Source organism: Nesoenas mayeri (assembly GCF_963082525.1).
Source record: "Nesoenas mayeri genome assembly, chromosome: 1".
NCBI lineage: Eukaryota > Metazoa > Chordata > Aves > Columbiformes > Columbidae > Nesoenas > Nesoenas mayeri.
In genome coordinates, this window is record NC_137541.1 from 142,994,124 (window position 1) to 143,014,936 (window position 20,813).

Below are 20,813 nucleotides of genomic sequence, written 5' to 3' on the forward strand. Positions count from 1 at the left end.
TTTTTAAAAACTAGTAACAACATCCTTTTTCAGACAAAGTGGTAGCTCCCCTCAGTTCCAGAAGGACAGGGAACTGCTGGAGAGAGTCCAGTGCAGGGCAACGAAGTGAATGCAATGAAATCTGTAGCATGTCACAAAATGATGCAGGGTGACTGCAGGAGGTGGTCCCTGTGATACACCTTTCTGTCCATCCACTACATGATGGTCACTTAAACTGAGAGGAAAAAGGTTGGTGACCAGTCTGGACTAGAAGCTCAGCTTTCCTTGAATTTGTATTACTTGAATGGCCATCAGCCACTCACTTTCCCCTCACCTCTCAGCTGCCTCTCAAAGCATACTGATCAGTGCAGCTTTTAGAGCTGATGGAAAGCACATCCTCCAAAAAATAGGTACTGAAAAGCACATCCCCAAAAAATAGGTGCTAAAATTAAAAAGAAGAAAAAACAGCAACAGGACATCCTCTTTCTACTCATGCTTCTGAAAACTGAGAACACAATACAATCAACAGCTCACATATCCTATCTTCTTGGACTAGGAGAAAGTTACGACTCAAGTTCCTGTGCCAGCATTTGTGTTGCTATAAATCCTTGCAATTTATACTTGTGCAGGTTTACTCACATCACTTGTTCAAGTGCAGTATGCCAGGTCTCAACTCCCCCTCACACACGCACTCATCCCCTGCTATAATTAGCTCAGTAGCTACAGGTTTTTTTGACCCTACATGTTCATTTGATCCTCATCAGCACAAATGCAATAATTTAGTTTGACTGCATGCAACTTCACAATTAGGATGAAGAGTCCTTGCTGCACTTAAAAGGAAAAGTGGCATATGGGTGAGCAGGAGGCTTCCAGCTACAGTAATCCTAAAATAACCTTCCTTCTAGCAGATTAGAGTATCATTTGGAGAAATGGTGAGCTCCCATTTTTTCTGTGATCTGAGTCTCTCTTCCTTTTTTAATATATACATTTGCTCATTACAGACTTTCTTCTTCTAGGTAACAAGATATGATTCTTGGAAGAAAATTATTAAGACACTCCATTTTAGGTATTCCAATTAAAAAATGCATATGTGGACCAAGAACTAATCACCATATTTAAAAGGAAGTAAGTTTGAACGTTGCCTGTTGCCTATGGGATCTAAGGACATGCCCTCTGCAAGATCTGAAACATTCATCATCCAATAAAATGAAATGGGGAGCAGGGAGAATTTAAGTTTGATGTTTGTATCAAACTGGTCACAGAATCACAGAATGTTAGGAATTGGAAAGGACCTCAAAAGATCATCTAGTCTAATCCCCCTGCCAGAGCAGGAACACCTGGATGAGGTTGCACAGGAATGTGTCCAGGCAGGTTTTGAATGTCTTCAGAGTAGGAGACTTCGCAACCCCCCTGGGCAGCCTGTTCCAGTGCTCTGTTACCCTCACTGAGAAGAAGTTTCTTCTCAAATTTAAGTGGAACCTCCTGTGTTCCAGTTTGCAACCATTACCCCTTGTCCTACCACTGGTTGTCACTGAGAAGAGCCTGGCTCCATCCTAGTGACAGTCACCCTTTATATATTTGTAAACATTAATGATGTCACCCCTCAGTCTCCTCCAAGCTAAAGAGACCCAGCTCCCTCAGCCTTTCCTCATAAGGGAGATGCTCCACTCCCTTAATCATCTTTGCCCTGTGCTGGATCCTCTCCAGCAGTTCCCTGTCCTTCTTGAACTGAGGGGAGCTACCACTTTGTCTGAAAAAGGATGTTGTTACTAGTTTTTAAAAAGCAGACAAGCAAGCAAAACTTCCTCCATGGTGGCAAATGGGTTGTGCAAAGTAACTTAGCTCTCCTCTGTTGCAAAACAATAAATAGCTTGCTTTGCCTTCTAGCAGCATTCGAAGAATCCATGATGCACAATCTCCAGTCAGAATTTTTCCATTGTGGAGTTTGAGTAGAAAGTGACAGCTTTCCCTAAACTAATTGTAGTTACATCTCGGAGATGTCTTTCCTCAAAAACTTCGGTAGAAGACTGAAAGAGACATGTTTTCCTCTATAATTCATGTTGCTTTGAGATACTATAAATACAGAGTAGTCTTCTGGAGTTCTGTTGAATTAATTGCTCGCCTACTCTTGTTGAGAACCATGACCCATCTTCAAGACAGTCTAGTAATAACCAGGTGGGTGATACAAAAAGTTAGGAATGTTCTTTCCACTCTTCCTTTCAGTGTGAATCATCATGTGACATAAATGAGTCAAATGAACACTGCATCTCCACATTTATCTGGGAAACTGGCTTTTCTTCTCATATCTAATATAGCATTTGTTGGAATTTTTTTTTCTTCCATAGTAATTGAGAGGCAGCAGTCTAGAGGTAATAGCCTACTCTGCAGTCTGTCCTTAAGGCAGTAGATATTGACTACTTCCCTGAAATTTTTCTTTCCCAATGCATCCAAACTCATGCTGTTTCCTAACTAAAATAATATGCTGGTTATTTGAAGTGCAGATGCTCTGTCTAATGCACTTCTAGGGCACAGAGGTAACACTCAAGACTTTTTATTGTAATTATTACTTACAGAAGTATGAAAGTAAATTACTTGGAGAAGGATGAACAAAAGAACATTGTAATTTCTCGGTTAAGTACCAGCCCAGAAATTCCAGCAGCAATAACTGTGCTGTAGGTTATCTGCTTAAATACATTTGGCAGTGAAGGAGTAGAAGCAGTGTTGGAAAGGCAGGTGAGTGTTCAGACAGCAAAGTGTAACCTTTGTGAGTCATGCTCTGTATTCATGCATCAAAAATTTCTCAGAGATTATGCTTTAAAAATGTTAGAATTTGATAGTTGTAAAATCATGTTATTCTGAGCTACCACAAATTTTTGTTCAGCCCAAAGTAGTACTATAGATTCAAACTTCATGCCATCAGAGCTGCTCCCAATTTCTTTCCTGAAGGTTACCCAATTCAAAAGACTAAACTGATGAGGTATGTGTTGACCAGAAAGGAGGAGTCTCTTTCACTTAAGTTACATTACTGACATTTTAAGCTTGTATTTGTTATTGATTTGAATTATTTTTAAAATTTATTTTAGGCAGATTTTGTTTCTGCCAATAAAACCAAAATACTCTTTATAATGTTAGGGTACCATTAAATATTTTATTGTCACAAAGACTGATCCATATTTGTCCTGCTACCTTCCTAATACCCAGTAATGGTCATTCATGTATGCCAAACTGGCAGACTGGTGTTACATCAAGCAGTCTTTATGTGAAAGTCTTTTCTGCCTTCTGAACTACATTTGCTTTTGAGTCTGTTATCTTTCCCTTCTGTCCCAAAAAGTGAAAGGAGAGAAGCACAAATGGTGAAAAGAAAATAGCATGAAACTTTCTACATAGGATGTGCAGAGAAGGCTCAAGGTAACAAGCTTTCTTTAAAATAGGGAAGCTGTAGTACAGCCACTCAAAAAAAAATGCACACAAAACCAACAAACAAAAAAAACCCCACCCCACACAACAAATGCTCAATTTTAATTTTTTTCTTTTTTTTAAATGCACTATTGAAAGAAGCCTCATATACTTTCCCAGCAGACATAATGTATAGCTGGAAAGACAGAAACACATCAGCTGATTAACTAATATTCAGATCAGTTGCATTCCAGCATGTGTCTTTCAGTCTCACAGTTGCTTAGTCAGATGGCAGTCTATTTTTATCCAAGGCTTGTCTCCAAATGGGATAAAGGGGCTCATCTGACTGACAGGAAAGCTTAAATTTTTCCAGGCCTATTGGGAAAGCATTCTTGTAATAAGGTGAAACCTTGCAATATGCCATTTCCCAAACACAAGGCTGACAGGAGATAAGACTCTTAAATAGATGGATCAGCTCTCTTTACTCAGAAGCTGTGCAGGAATGATAAACCATCTGCTCTTGTGGTTGCCCTTAAAGGATAAATGAAAATTAAAAAGAAGTTTGCCCAGGTTTTCTTCTTTATTCTTTCTAATGAGCTCTGTTGCTGATGGTTCAGCATACAGTTTTTAAGGCAATTATTAGTGATGCCACCTGACAGCTTGCTACATGCTGACATCATGGTTAATGAGACACAAGGTGAAAAGCCTAGGAAGCTGAACAATACAAGCACAGAGAATTGTCTAGATGTAACAAGAAAGACATGTCTAGTAGCTGACAGGATGTTTCATAAACCTTTGTTTGTCCTCCACATTTAGGATTTGGGGTGTTTCTCTGCTTTGTTTTCTGTTTATTCTTGGTCAGATTTGTTGAGTTTTGCTGGGTTTTAGTTTTTTGCTCTTTTACTGAAATTCATTTGTACAACTTTAGTTTGAACCTTCCTCAGGTGCTTAGTTGCCCTCTTCAGCACCCAGATGAGGCACTAACGTTATCCTTCTTTAGTAGAGGAGCAAAATTAATAGGTTGAGAAACTGGTGTACAGATCAGAATTGTTTGCCCTATCACAAATCTGACCGAGCTGGGTACTTCTGTTGATTCTTGGGGAGAGGAATCAGGTTCTCCAGACTTTCAGATATTTAGTAACTTAGTAATTTGCCTAAGATAACATAGAAAGCTTGTGACAGAGCTAGGATTGTGGCCTGGAGGAGAGAAAATTTAACATGATTCTGAAAACTAAACATACATGGCCAGAGGTAATTTCAGAATATGAGAATGGTGTGTCTGTACATATATGTATATATTTATACAGAACTGGGAATGGGGTATAGTTCTCTGTGTTATTACAAATAAGTTAAATTTCCTTTTCTTAGTTTTTGGTAAGTTTGGATTGGTGGTTATTTTTAAGTTAGCAGCACTAACTGGGTAAGTCTGTTGGGTAGGTTTGCTACTGGGGAAATGTGTCTGTGGGGTTGTGATGGGGAATCACGATTAAAAGTGGTTCAAAGAGTTGATTAGAAAAAAAGACAAGGAAATCTGCACAGACAGTTGTGGACAAGAGTTTTCTGTTGGGGATAGTGCAGACAGTGGGACAGCAAAGGGTAGTGGCACAACATAGGATAGGATGGAGATGCAGTGAAGTAGTAAAACAGAAGAGCGGTTGTGTTCCTGGAGAGAGAGGATGAGCCCTGATAGAGCTGCGAAACTTGTGAGGGTGGCAGATCAGTGAAGGAAGTGTCTGAAGCTGCCAGCTAAGGTAACTATAAGTAGCACTACACTGAATAGCTCTGAGGAAATGAGGTGAGTATAGAAAGGCAAATGGTGACTTTGGTAGCTGTCACAGGCAAGCATGTTATGGGTCTGGAAGAAAAAATTATTAGGTTCATTAGAGAGATCAGATTCTGTAGCTACTCTGGCCACGTTGTGTTTAAAACTAACACAGAATGTCTAAAAAAAAAAAGGATTGAAAACTCAAGGCAGGATACAGAACTTGATGAAACCCAGTTAATTCATTTGTGAACAGTTTGTGTAATTTTTATTTGAGCTATGTGAGAAGGTTGAATTTTTGAGGGAAGAAGCCCCCTTCAGACCTCATAGAAATCAGAATCTGAGCCACTGGGGAAATTTCCAGCATAACATGTGCTTGTGTGTGCGTGTTCCAGTAGCTTTGTTCCCTTTGGTTCTTGTTTTCATCTCTGTTTCAGAGAATATGACTGTGCCAACTTGCTGGCTATAATAGCTCTTGTGTGTGTACAGTTATGCTTTTGTACACATATTACACAGATATCCTGATTTTTATGCCTAGGAAACACAATTTCATGTGTTCCTGTTCCATGAGACTCATCTATATCATTGTAGCAATGTAAAGAGTGTAAGGCAGAATTGCCAAAAGCGAGTGAGAACAGATGGTGAACGCTAAAGCAGTATCTTAGTTCTGTGTGTTCAGCTGCATCAGAGGTACAAATGAGGACAAGGGTGAAGTACATGTGCTCATGCCAAAAGGTGCTACTATCAGATGCCTTCAAGAGTGGCTGTCACATTTTTCTCTTGGAAGTTAAATTCAGGCATTCCTTCTTAGAAAGCTGGGAGGCAAAGTATCTGGGTTTAGGGACTCCAAGTTGGAGTGAGTCCAGGATCTAAGCAATCGCTCCAGAACAACTTCCTGATTAAACACAGGAAAATTGCTTCTTATTGGTTGTCCAGTTTTTCTAAGTTCGCTATTGCATCACTGGTTCCTGTTAACTGCCTTTATAACAAGGTGGAGATGCGTCCATTTTCAGACAACTTCTCTTATTAAAGGCAAATAGCAAGCCAGCCATCTTTAAGTCCCTGTTTTCAATAATTAGCTCATATGGTTGAACTTGGGGTGTAACAATGCAATTAAGTAAAGACAACTGGATATAAGGGGACACAAAGTACTGTTTGAAGTTAGAGATCTGAGATGGGACATGAGAAAATCATATCAGGTGCCATTCAGTGTACAAGATTCATTTAAGTCCCACTTTCTGAAGGGAAAAAAATGAAAGATCATACTCATACTGTTAAGAAACGCAGGTAAGGGGTGGAATAAGTTGAGGAAACTAAAGGAGAAAACAAAGAATCAGAAACCAAAAGAGAAACTCTTGCAGGGAAAATTACAAATAAGAAATAGAGAATATGCTACTAGCCCACAAACACCTTTTTCTGTAAGGGTTTTCTGGTACATGTAATAGCATGGCAGTCTGCAAATGGTTGCTAGTTGTGTCTCAAAAAAATAATCTGCGTTTGCAGTTTTTTGGGTTTTTGTTTTCTGGGTTTTTTTATTCCCCTCTCCCCACCAGGAGACAGGGCTAAACAGACGTGTAAACTCTAGGCACAATTCTATCCATAGTTTTGAGTCATTAATGAATGAAAAGATTCTGCAGTCCTTCAGACATTGTCTTCAATAACCAAGAAGGATATCCCAGCCTTAAACTGTATGTGAACATGTGTGTGAAAGTATTTTTCTCCCTTGCACTTTCACTTCTCTCTGCAGAAAAGGAAAATGCTGGATTTGAGAGTCTTTTCCTCTGATATTCTGGTAGTTTGAGGTATTGGTAGAAATCCCACTTAGAGGGCTGGAAGGAAATATTATAAAGTACTGCAGAAGCAAATGGGAAAACAGTAGTAGTTTTCATACAGAAGGCTGGCTGTGTGGTCTGATGGACAGGTATAATACCAAGCATCCACTGTGACGCACACTGGTTATGAAACTGCACCTTAAACATGTAGGTTGCTGCCAAAATGAGAAGTCCCCATCCCTTGTCCTCACAAAACATTCCTTCTCCCGTTGCCTGCATTGGCGCCAATGTAGCCAGACAGGCAGCCAATTGATATGATATAGCTAAAATGTTTGTGAGAGCTTGGGGGTTTTGCTGGCTTGGGCTCCCTGATTCAGCTGAGCACATCACTGTGTCACCTCTAGCCATGATATGTTGGCAGCAGAAGTGCCCAGGTAAGCACAGGGAGAAAGTGCAAAGTAGCACTTTTAGGCAGGTTTAGCAGCCACTGCAGTCGCACCTGTGTTACCCAGAGTTTCCAGGGTGGCTGATACTGAACACCTGAGTGATCTGGTTTGCCCGTAGGCTCTGCTGTAGCTTTGCTGAAGACTCTTGTTTACATGGGCAGTTCCACGGGCTGAGAGTCTTCCTCTGAAAGTGAAGGTCCAAAAAGGTAGCATCTGGACCTCCCTCATTACAAAGCTAGAGGGCTGGAGACAGTTTTTCTTGTATATTACTACAAAGGTAAATCAATTGGTCAGTATCTAGGTCTGAAATCTGGGTTTAAACTTGTGCAGAAGAATGTTACTGCATCCATGGTTGATGATCTGTGCTCCTACAGGGACCCCAAGGCTTCTCAGAGTTTACTGCAGGGGTCTTTGCAGTGTGCAGTTGAACCAATGATGAGTTCCCACTGCCTTTTGGGAAGCGTAGTCCTAGAGGAGCTGCAGATTGTGGGACAGCACTGGTAGCTTAGACTGTGCCCTTCTTGTGAAATGGACTGGTTACCAAACCTACTGCGAGCTTTGCTCTGGTTTTACACAGCCTCCAGTAAGCCACCTGGTCTGCCTTGCAAATGCCACTGCACTCTGGTTTGATCTGGTTTTGTGGGGATGACACAGGGTCCCTGATACCTCCCGTAGCTCCTGCTTTACCTTTTGTTAGAGGAGAGCAAGCTTGTGGTGATGTTTTGTGGTCCCTTTCAAAGCAGATTTTTCCCTTTATCTCTTTTTCAGGAGTCCAACTTGTTTCACTCAACTTGTAATTGCATTTAAGCATGCATCAAGTGGCTGGCTTTTTTTTAATTGTTCTTCTGGGAAGGCAGGCTGGAGTAGTGCACCAGCTGACAAAGAGAAGGCACTCATTTTGATGAGAGACAGGAAAATTGTCTGCACCAACAGGGAACGTGTCTGAAAGCAAGGCTCAAATTAAGCAGTCTTGCCTTCTGTCTGTGCCACAAATACGCAGAAGAGTCTGAAGGGCAACAGCTATGGATTAAAATCTTAAATGGATAAGTGCCAAGCAAATCCTAAAATGGGCTAAGCCTTTCTAGCAGGCAGTGGCTGACGTGACAGCATCTAGGACTGTGTGCTTTTTGGTCCTTTTGAAATTATTGAGTAACTGTTTATGCATTGCACTTAGTTTTGGGGAGCACCTCCTTTGAAACCTTGCAGATTAATTCACCCAGGACTTCCACTGTGGTTCAGCAGCTGTGCAATCAACAGTATACAAGAACTGGAAATGAACAGAGAAGTTGATTTGGAGACCTAGGTGCACACTGTGTGTAAACTAGGGCCTGGAGCTTGGTCATTTTGAAATAATGCAAACTGTTCTCTGTTGTACAGGGTCACTTTTGGCCCTGAATATGTAGCAACTTAGTAGTCACTGATGCTTTATTTTAGTGTGTGTGTGTTTGGCAAAGTAAAGGGTAAAAGCTCAAAGATACCTGGAAAATTCTGGCAGATGCATGAAAATTTGCCCTGGGGAGCACAGCCAGACAGTGCATCCAGACACAGGTGGTCAGAACAGGGAACTAGCCTGACTGGTGTATGAGGAGACAAAATACGATCTGTAGGGTGATATTTCTGGCAGATCTTTGGTTTGACAAATCTCTGTTTAGCTTTGCCTTACTCGATGTGTATTAATCATACAGATAAAACATTCAAAGGAGGAATAATAGAAAGTCTCTGATCTCCATTACCATGCCTTTGATCTGTAGTGTTCAAAGCATGTGTGCGATAATGAAATAAGAATACTTATTGCTTTTTTTTTTTTTAATTGAGCAGCAGGTGTAGATTTGCCAAGGAAACTTAAGAGATTTCTCTGATGTGATTTGCGCTCCTGGTCACTACGTGATGTGAAAGTAGTTGCGTTCAGTCTTAGCCAAAAAACCTCTATTTAGTCCAGGATAAAAATAGAGCTTTAAAGAAGGCAGACAAAATACCTTCTGACTATCCCAGTCTTGAGTTATTCAGAGAAGCTCCCATATGCCACTGACAAAGATAAGATGTATTAAACAGCTAGCAAACTCTGCTATACAAAAAGTGATTTCCACATAAATTGAAAAGAGGAAACTCAGAGGTTATTTATGTATCTGTTTCCATTAAGTTTAAAAGCAATGGTAACTGCTTACATGTTTCACACAATAATAATAACTTGTAGAAATCTTCTTTCTAACTCATAGGGAGAAATTGGAGCAAATTTATTAAAAAAAAAAAACAAAACAAACAAACAAACAAACTGGGTAACTCAAACTTGGACAGTACTCTTGAATAAAAAAAGGATAACGTTCAAATGACCTCACTGAGGTATGGATGCTGATTACTTCAGGCTTCCTTGTTAAGGCTGATACGAGGGCTGCTAAATGTGAAATATTTTATAGTAGTGCTGTCATAGCAGTGATGGTCTAAGAATACAAGCAAGATAAAGCTTGTAGGGAGGGAGAATATTGTTACACCTGCTGCAGATGAGATTTCAGTTTGAAAGCCATAAATCCTCCTGTTCCCTGAAAAAGACTGTTGCTGGAAACATGGTAGATCATATTTTAATTTCTGATAGCGGGTGGTAGTAGTATTTGTCATTCAGCTGCCCTTGCTCCTCATGTAGATAGAGTAGTTGTACTGGGGGAGACAAGAGTGTTCTGGCTACCTTTGAGCTCTCTTCTGAGAAAGCCTACGAGGCTTCCAGTTATGATGGTGGATTTTGTGTGTGGGTGAGATACAAACACCTGTTTATTTTCTGTAAAGTAATAAGTCAGAAGATGGTAAAGGTTTTTATCCATGCTGCTCTAGCTGGATTTGTACCAGTAAGTTGGAGGTGAAAGGTACCATATGGTACTGTTAATCCCCGAAGCATTTGTTATTCCTAAAATAATTTTCAACACCTTTTAGTGTTGACATCCCTCTTTTATTAATGTCCATGCTTATTTATGTGGACAATGTTCAGATGAAGTGTGACTTAGAGTATTGGGGTTTGTGTTCTTCTTATGCAAGTGTTCCTGAGATTCAGTGCCAACTAGAAAATTAATTGCCCTTGGACAGTGAGTTGGGGGCTTATGTGAAATGAGTTGGATATGGACTGTCACTGGCAGCCTCAGCAGAGAGGCAAACTGCAGATAAGTGTGAAATCAGTGCAGAAAGCACTCTGACTGCAGCATACTGCATCTAGAATAGGACTGAAGCATCTTTAATTTGACCATATTGAGGAAATATGTTTAGCTTGACTGCAACACCGTTGAAACAACTTCTGCTTCACTACAGGTATTGCAGTGGTAGGTACAAAATACTAGCGCTTGAATTCAGGCTGTTTGGCTGAACAGCTCTGCCATCTGATGAATGTTTTATATTATAAAATCATGTCAGTAAATACCATTTATGTACTTTTAAAAAATAACAGAAACAGAAGTTTATAATCTTCAGAAACACCTTGCAGGAGATTTTTCAGAAATGTGTCAACATCTGAGTTGACAAGTTGCTCATTAAAAGTGGTAGGCTTAAGCATTCCAGCATGATTTAAAGAAATAATTAAAAGAAAGAAAAATGTTGAAACTTATGCTGACACTTTGAGAAGGACTACATTTATTCAGTCTTCCTTTAAGAAGCAAAGACTGTACTGGTAGCTAATGTCTTCTGCCAAGCAGTCAACCATAGAAACAGTTCTTATAGTAAACTATGAGGAGACCTGTCCTCAGATCCCTTAGACCAGAGCACACTTGTCTTCATGGTTCAGTTTGCTCAGGAGAGACTGGAAAATGTCAGTTTTGCAGCTGCTGTTCAGTGTCACCATCCCTGGCACTGAGCAGTGCCCAGCACCCTTGCAGCCTGCCCCATTTGGAGAACTAGCACAAAGCCATGAATATGCCAGGACCAAGTACCTACAATCACGTAGCCCCCACCAAAGCTAGACTTGCCCTTCTCAGCCAAACTGAACTGCCCTTTAATCACTGGGGGAGTGGACTTGGCCTCCCTGCTCATGGGATGGTGTGGACTGGGGTCTTGCTGAGAGGACACTCAGTGTCAGTGTGGGTCTAGTGAAGAGGGGGATGCTGGCTGCCCTCATAGGGATTATCCTGTCCAGGCCAGCAATTGCCAGCCACCCCAGCAGTAGCTGCCACAAGCCTGGTTTTCCAGAGCTCTGCTGCTGATCGAGGCAGTGGATCAAGACTGACCACCTAATCACTTGCTGTGTCCTGTGTGGTCCCCTGCTATGGGCCTGAAGCCAACTTTGCCATGCACAGACTAGCTTGGTGCTGGGAACATCGTGAGTGGCCTCACAGTCCAAGGATAACAGCTTACCCACCAAGAGAAATTAAATTACACTAAACTTGAGTCTGTGCTACCCTGTGTGGGATCTCTACCTGTAGACCACTGGCCTGAATCCAAGCTAAACTAATAGTCTTCTCTTTTAGTATGATGTTGACTGATTGTGGTCCACATATTATATGGTAACCTTACTGAGCTGACAGTTGCTTGGCAGGCTGTGATCACTTTTGGCTTTCTTGCTGATGCTCAGGAGAACCACATATGTCCATATGGTACTTTGAAGGCAGCCGCAAATGAGATTTAATCAGCTGGAGTCAACCAAAAGCTTTGTAACTAGAGTAGACTGATACACCTCTTCTTGCGGCCTTAGATGGAGAATGAAACTCCAGACATGGCTATTTGGTCACCTTTTGGTACCATAAAAAGTGAAGAAAGCATAATATCTCTGCCCCACATCAACAAGTATAGAGGTGCAGACTGCCAGAGGTGCTCCTGAGTTGGAATGAATATGAGAAGGATTATACATCTGGCATCTTAAATAGCTATTAATAAAACAATTGTTTCACTTTGATTTTAAAAATAAAACAGAACAAAAACTACTACACCTGCTTTAGAAAAAGCTCCTGCAGTATTTTATTACAGAAGGATTGAAAAGGAAAGCATGAATGGATTGGTAGGAGGACATTCTGTCCTCAGCCTCTGAATAAAGTTGAGAGTCAGAGTGGCATCTGGAAGCTGCCAGTGATAGAAGTTTTTGCCTTAGTGGCAGGCAGGCTTAGAGTTTGGGAGTAGTGAGCTGAGTATGCAGTAATTATGGATAAGGGATAATAAAACTAGAAAAGTGTTTTTGGAAGTTAAGGAAGGACAGCCTGTCTTATAAAAAAAAAAAAACAACTGAATCAGTGTTTGTTTTTCTTTATATGCTGGTGGAAAAAATGTGGAAAAGTGGAGAGGTTTCAAATTGTGAGTCTTGGCACTAGTAAGAAACTCGAGTGCTCTTCCCCTTGGCCCTTCCTCCCCCAGTTTGAAGGTATTATTTGCCTTGGCTGTAGTTCATTTCATAGTTAATTTCAGAGGTTAGAATTTTGACTCCGGTTTTACCACGCTCTGTGTGTGGAAAACTGGAGCAGATGTTTCAGTGCACATACCAAACAGACATGAAGTTGAAATGAGTATTTCCTAGAGTGCCTCGTGTCCCGCAGTGAAGATGGCCCTCCAGGCTTCCTCCAAAGCTCAAGGAGTTCTGCTCCTTTCACTCCTGCAGTGACAATACATTTGCCCTTTGTCCTGCCCTTAGTAAGAGCCTTTAAAAGCAGAGGTGGACAGGACGGCTTGCTTTCCCTTGCAGTGTGCCTAAGGCTAGAGTTTCACTTAAACTTTTGTTTCTGACTTGTTGTTGCTGACCCGAACTATAGCCAAGCTTTGTCTCTCATCCAGTTTTCTCCCCTTCTTTTGCCCCTTCTTCCCACTCGCAAAAGAATCTTGGGGTGAGATCCAATTCACACAAGTGTAGAACAATTAGCATTACTGTTGCTAGTGGACTAGGTTGAAGGCTTCTTTAATCTGAACCAAGTTCTAATTAGGCCCTTTCAAGCTGAAGCCCTTTTATATTGTTTCCACTAACTAGAGGGGAGGGAAGAAAGCTTGACATGGCAGGGTTTTGAGGCAAGCAAGGTGTAAATGAGCAGCAGTCCTGAAATGGTCAAGTAACTCTGGCTGTGTGAGACAGCCGATGATATTAGAAAATCCTGTGAAAGAGTAAATAATTGTATTTTGCTGTGCCAAGTCTTTTTCAGAATGAATTGCATGTGGGTTTTTGCATCGTCTGACATTTACAACTGTATAAATACTTCTGATTTTCAGATTTGGTCCCTGAAAGCATCCTCCGTTTTCTGACTGAGCTTTGCTGGGTTTGAGGTTTCCCATTTCCCAGAGCAAAACCAGGCCTGCACTGGTTTTAAAAATATTCATGAGAGATTCACATGAGGGTTGAAGAATTCACATCTTTGGTTTTCTATACTACAGGGCTGAATAGCTCTCCTATTTTTGCTGGGTTTTCTTGTGTTTTTCTCTTTCTTCCTCATGATCTGCCAGCTCAAGTTTTTAATGTTATAAATTCATCAGCTTTTTGCACACAAATATTTAAACAGTGAGAAGTTTTGTTATATGTTTATGGAACATACAGGTCAGCACAGCTAATCAAGTTTTTATATCATGATGTGGAACACTGTGCAATGCTCCATCTGGAGAGGAATGGTTGATGGTTTACAAATTTGTTCACAGACAGATGAGGGTACGTGATACAAAATAGTTGCCGAGCAGTGAAGTTGCAGAACCTCAACTATACTCGGTCACATACATCCCTCACTAATATTTCAGAAATAAAATTTTCTAGTTAACCTCCTTTGCTAAATAGATATGCTGTAGTTAATCCTTCCTCCCTGATTATCTTTGGATGTGGCAGCTACAGGTTGCAGAGGGCCTGACAGGCCAAAGTGGTCAGAGTTCTGCTTTCCCCTCTGCAAAGCAATGCTAAGGATACTTGGCCAGCAGCAGCTTATTGACCAGAACGTATATCAAACCTTAGTGATTATAGGACATTTCCCTTCTTCCCCATATAGAAAAAAGAAAAAGAAAAAAAACAAAAACACACACCAAAAGAAAAAAAAAACCCACAAACAAAAAAAAGAAAACAAACAAACAAACAAAAAACCACTAAAAAATAATAACCTGTTAATTTACTTTGTTGCTTTTAGCATTACTTTCTTTCCAGGCTAAATGATCCCTTTTTGGAGACTGGCTTATGCTGCCTGCAAACTGTGGACTGGTTCTCTGCCTCAAATGTCTTACCAGCAGATTCCATTGCCTATTTTCTTGGCAGGCAAGTGCTTTGCCCTTTGAAAAATGTCAGTGGAGTCATGTGATGTGCTGAGAGGTGGCCCCAAAACACTTACCATCAGCCTTACCCTTAAGTCATCGACCCTCTGATTCTGCTCTCCGTTAGACTGGTGTATTCAGTGTTGCATTAGGCATGACATCCCATCAGGAGCTATATGCATAATGCGAAAGATTTGACTCCCTTGAAAGGTCAATCTTTGCATGTCTGAGGCTTCTAGTCATTTTCACTGCAAGCCTTGGGAGGATATTTCAGTGTGGGGTTGGTTTGTTTGAGGTTTTTAAGGCAGGTACCCATGAGTTGATGTTATAAATGCTGGTGTGGTGGAGTGAAGGGCAAAGTGAGAACCTGTGGAGGAGATCTGTGGAATCACGCTGCCTTCCCACCATGGCTCCGGGTTTCCATCCATGCCTAAGGGGAGCAGGTAGAAAGCAAACCCTAAAATAGTGTGGGAAGGTTTTTTGATATTTTGTTGTTCGTTTGGTTTTATTAATCAAAACTTTTTAAATACGAAATAACAAAGAAAAAAGAGAGAAAACAAAACAAAATGGTGCAGTGGTCTCTGGTTCACTGGAGGACTGTAAGAACTGTGTAAAGCATTTTTGTGGATCAAATCCCTCTGATCTTGCAGTCTGAAAATAGAGAAGGGAAGAACAGCCACTTCCTTGCTGAGCAGATGACTGGAACTGTGAACAGTGAACTGCAGCCAGCAGTTACCTGTCGGTCACGCTGGGAGACTTGAGCCCTGCACTGCTGCTGGAAGTGCTTTGCATCCCCCTCCCTTCATGGGACGAGAGATCATGTAATCCCTGTAATCCTCTTTAGGTGGAGCTGAGTGAATTCCCTTGTAGCTGCCTCCTGTGAGTAGATGAAGGTCATTTTGCTCTTGGGGTCGCTTGTATGGTCACCGAGAGTCTGTCTGCCTCTTCCCTTGTCCTCTTTTATGCAGCCACATGCCCACATCACTGCATAAAGTTTTGATGTACGGCCGCATCCATTATTGTTCCTGCTTTCATTTCTGCTCAGGCTACGTCAGCCTTTCCAGAACGGCATAGTTTCCCCATCTGGTCATCAGCTGTGGAGATGCAATCACAACTCCAGCAAACACTAGCTCTGATTTGTGTTTAATATGAGACTTTTGAATAACATTTCAACCTACAGTGATTCAAGACAGATAGGATTTTTTGTTGTATAAATGAGAGGTGGTGAGGTGGGTGTCTCCTTATAAAACCTTAGGCTTTAAGTGTAGTTTACTTCAACTTACATATTTAACATATAAGCATAGTCTTTGGATGTGCTGACAGGAGAATTGATTTAAAAAAATAATAAATTGGCATGCTTCTTGTAAAATTCCAGTACTGAGGCTATTTTTCATCCTGAAACAAGAGTTGAAATTTAGGTTTGTGTTGAATTGGGTACACAGAAAACTAAAAGCACGGGTTTTGAGGTGGTGTTCAGCTGGCTCCTTCTGAGCAGCTGTAGCACCTCAAGCTGCCTGTCCCTTCAGCGTCCTGTCAGCCTCCAAGCAGAGCTGCCAGTGGTGAGCGTGTTTCCCACTGCTGAGTGCAGCGGGTGACCCAGCGAGAAGGGTGAGCAGCAGCACGGAGGAGAATCCAAGAGGGCAGGAACTCCACTAAAGTTCTTGGGGGTCATTAATAAGCCGGAGTAGGAGAGCCAACTAGTGTTGAATGTGGCACAAACAAAACTCCACTGCTTGGACTGACAAAAAAAAACCCCTCCCTTTCCTGGCCCAGAAATAGCTTTGGATTTTTTTTTTTTCAATTGATAAACCAAACCAAACTGGATAAAGTAGTAGAAAGCTAAGACAGAAATGCCGCTGGTGTTATGGTACACTTCGAGTAAACAATATGCCATGAAATTGCAGTCTGCTTTCTACTAATATTTAAATAGTAACAGTTCCCCATCACACTTCATATGCTTTACAAAGTCAATCTGTGTCTGTCCTATAGTGCTTAGAGATAGACAGGTAAATTGATGTTGGTGTATATTTTTGCTTTGTGTTGTAACAGGATGAGATGACTGTCCGTGCCCCAGAGCTCCAGCACCTTGGCATATCTGCTGTGCATAGACTCCATGTGGATGAGTGCTCAGAGTCCTCTCATGTTCCTTTTGAAGCCTTTCACACCAAGGACAAATTCCAGCAAGTCGGACAAGGAATGTGAATGAAAGTCTTGATTGTTAAAGGCTTTTTCCATTTTAGCAATTAAGCTGTAAGTTCTCAAAAAACTAAACTTTATCCATGCTTCCTTGTTTTGAAAGAGATAGGAGAAAATTGTAGTTTCAGCTGTCTCTGAAAACCTGAAGAAAACTGTTTTCTGGGACCAAATTGTTACCCAGCAGTGCATGAAGTCCACAGACTAGACAAAAAACAAACTAATTAAAAGATATGGAGTAACTGAGCACTTTTTTGCTGGGCAACACTCAGTCCTTGGCTGAAAAACTACCAAATAAAAGGCAAGCACACCACTCCTGAAACGTGTCAGTCTTGCAGTTATGAATGCTCATTCTCTGAATTCCTAGCTGTGATAGAATTCTACCACTGTGGACAGGTGCCTTGAGCTGCAAAAGGAGAGGCCTTGAGAGACAGCAGAAATATTAATGGTACAGGCAGAATTTAGACCCAGTGGTTTCTGCAGTACATGGCACTGTGGTCCAACATGGGTTGCTGTAGGCTTGAGATCCTCTGTTAGAGGCAGCTGGCGGTGTCCTGCATGGCCTTGTTTTCTTCTGTTTTTCAAGCCTTACTTACTTCTTTCTTTTAGCTAGTGAAAAACTGCATGTTAACCGGTAACAAGTATTGGTAGATTAGTATACAGAGCTGGTTTGTTGTTGTGGTTTTGTTTTTTAATAAGAATTTCTAGAGTTTTTTGTCTCTGCCTTGGAGTGCAAAGGTATGAAAGAAAGTAAGGTCATTAAATCCTTTTCCATGTGTTAGAAGATGAATCATCAAACATGTTAGATGGAGAGGTTTGAAGGAGAGGTTGTTTGGTTTTGTTTTTAAGACTTTGAGATCACCTAAGTAACAACGTTTCAGCTCTTTCGTTAGAGCTGAAACATCTTCAAAAAGGGCAAAGAACTTAAAGCAAAGCACTCAGTTATGTGCTTTCCAGCACTAATTTTCAGAATATAGCCTTGCAAGTGATGATAAACTACATTTGGCACTTTTGTTGGCAAAGGATTTTAGCAATTTAACCAACTCTGTTTAAAAAAAACCCCAAACTTTCTGATCCTATGTTCACAAATCATCACAGCTAACATATTGCCTCTCTTCATAGTAGTCTCATAGTCACTACATTAATTTTATAGAAAGAAATATTTTGGAAATAACTTTTTATTGTAGTGAAAATAAGATGCCATTATGTTCATATGTATACACACACACAAAGATTCACTGTATATACACTGAAATAACTCATACTCAGCGTAACCAAGACTCTCCTAAGTTTGTGCACAGCAATGAGTAGGATACCTTTAAAATGTGCCTGATCCCAGCTGCCCTCCAGTGCTGTGCTTAGCAGGAGCAGCAGGGACGCTCCCAGGGCTGGCAGCCCAGCTGCACAGAAACAAGTCACAAGCTGATGCTTGCCCTGAGCCCTGTACTTCTCTATGTTGTACCCTTACCACGATCACAAGGCCCTGGTGTAACGGGAAGGCTCAGCCGTGCTGCTGCAGGGGCAGGAGGGACTGGGCTGTGCTTCAGAAACTCTGGGCCAGCTGCTCTATAGAGCCCTGGGGTCACCCAGCACAATGGGGGCCTCTGTCTCATGACATCTGGTCACAACAATATTCAGCAGCACCATATGACTTTCTGCTCTCTTGTGTGGTTTCTGTGAGCATTTGACAGATTTGTGGTTCTGATACACATTCCCTGCCACTCAAGGCAAGAAGACACTACACAAGTGACCCAGTGAGGTTCTGCAGAACACACAAAAGAATTGCATTGAAATATTCACTTGTTTAGCTAAGCCGCCTGTAAGTAATCCTCACTATCATTTATCTCTAAAAAGCATCAGGTGGCTGTTGGCACATGTGGGCCAAGAACTACAGACTTCATAAAAAACACAGATAACTTGGCCTTGTTTGCTAGCAGAAACTAATGTCAGACTATGAGTGCCCTAAGCCAGACAGTATTGTTAATACCTTGAACAAGAGACACTAGGTGACTGAACACCTTAACATGCAGTCAGAAATCTCTGTGTGACTTGAAGATAAAACTCTGATTCTGTACCTCAGAGGCCCCCATCTCAATTCAGCTGTTTAGAAAACCTTTAGGCTGACTTCTCCTCAAACGGGAATTCTACACTGACTTCCACTAAACCAAGAATAATATCCTTTTTTCCCTTCCCCATAGGAAAGTGCTGCCATCCCTAATATGCATGCACTTAAATACCACAGCCTGATTTTGAAACAGAGCTCATGGCAGGCTATTGCCCAGTTCAGTAAAGAAAATTCAAATATTAGTTGGCTGAACTCAACACTGAGTAAACACTAAATGTATTTTTTAAAAGGATGGTCACAAATGCCACTGTAGGATTTAATCATTAAACTATTCATCCTTCTATTTCAACAATTACATCCATTATGAAATTAAGCTAATAGGGAAATACACAACAAAACAATAATACATATAAACTTATAAAATATTGAAGAAATTGTCTACATACAAAAAAAAAAAAAGTCAGTGTTAGTCACTTAAGCTTCACAGAACTTTTTGCACGCTAGAAGCCCCTTTGTGCCCCAGCTTGTGTGGCTGTTGGGAAGAGCTGGAAAACCACCCACCGTGGCTTCCAGAGCACCACGCTGCGCTGCAGAAGCACTGAGCCCCTGGCTGAGGTGTCGTGTGCCATCCCTGACAGGCAGGAGTGATGCTTGCTGTTGCAGGGAGCCTTTGGGGGCCGGAAGGCTCAGTGCTATCCTCTGTTTTGCTAATGCCATACAACAAAATGTCCATGAGGCGTCCGTACACAAAAATATTTTTTTTTTCCAGGTGAGGTTTTGTTTGTGTTTATAATAGGAATTATTTCAAAAAATCCTAATGTCATCCTAGCACAATAGTGCTCCCCTACAAATCTTTTGTGTGCAAACCAAATATTTCTTTCCACTTGTGCTTTATACCTGTGAAATTGCTACAGTAGCCTCAAGTGAGGGGACAAATGCCAGACAGGGATTTTAAACGCGCATTTTATTTCGGCTGTGCATGTCTCTTCTCTTACCTGAGGAGATTTTTTTTGCCTTGGTATACAAACTTTCACTGTCCATTTCAGAGTTAAAGAAAAATGAACTTTCGTAACCTCTGCCACTTCTGATCACCTCTTAAAAATGTCACTTTACACAGAAAAGCCAGAAGTAATTGAGATAAACGGACATCTGTACATTTTAGCCATTCATTTAGAAAACATCTGTATCCATCCATGCAATGTTAAGACTATAAGTAACTTTGCAGTTACATCTGAGCCCATTGCTATGGCAACAAGGTAGTCTTTATCTCCCACATGCATTCTACCAATTTCTTTTTCTCTTATAGCAGCTTCCTGAAATGAAAAACAGAAAAGCAATGATTAAGTTAGTCTCTTTCAAACATTGGATTCGGGGCTTATATGAGGCAGCCCTTACTACTTTCCAGCTGTGGAAAATTTAGACACTGATCCTTTTCAAGATGAAAAAATGAACAACTGACATGGAAAAATGTGAACTGCTGTTATTTTCAATTAAAAAAAAGAGTATAGCTGATGATCTTGGAATACAAGGTTTTTGCTACTGTAGCTATATTTAACAGGATCTCAAGGAGTTGTACTACAGTATCTTTCAAACTAACACAGCTGTAATTTGCTGCTTGCCACAGTGTGAGTACGGTTGGTAGGACTGCGTTTGCTAATAATTAATTCCTTGATGGTCTTTTTCATTGGAAATTTTCATCTAAGCATGCAGCTTGGGTTAATTGTTTGGAATTGTAAGCTTTCTATTGTGGTAGGTGCCCACCACACTAGACAGGATTGTACTAGTGCCAAGTCTTGAGAACTCAAGATAAACTAACATGTTTTTAAAATTCCTATTTTAAATAGAACACCAGGCAATACTCACTACAGCAGAAGAGTTAAGAAGGTTCTATATGCGATTTTAAGGACCTAAATTGATGTCAGTGCTTCTCTGACACCCAGTAACTTTGGGATTCCTCTTCACTGCTTTTAACATACTTTCTAGTGCTATCCACTTTTGACACTGATTACTTTAAGTACTTTAAAAGGGTT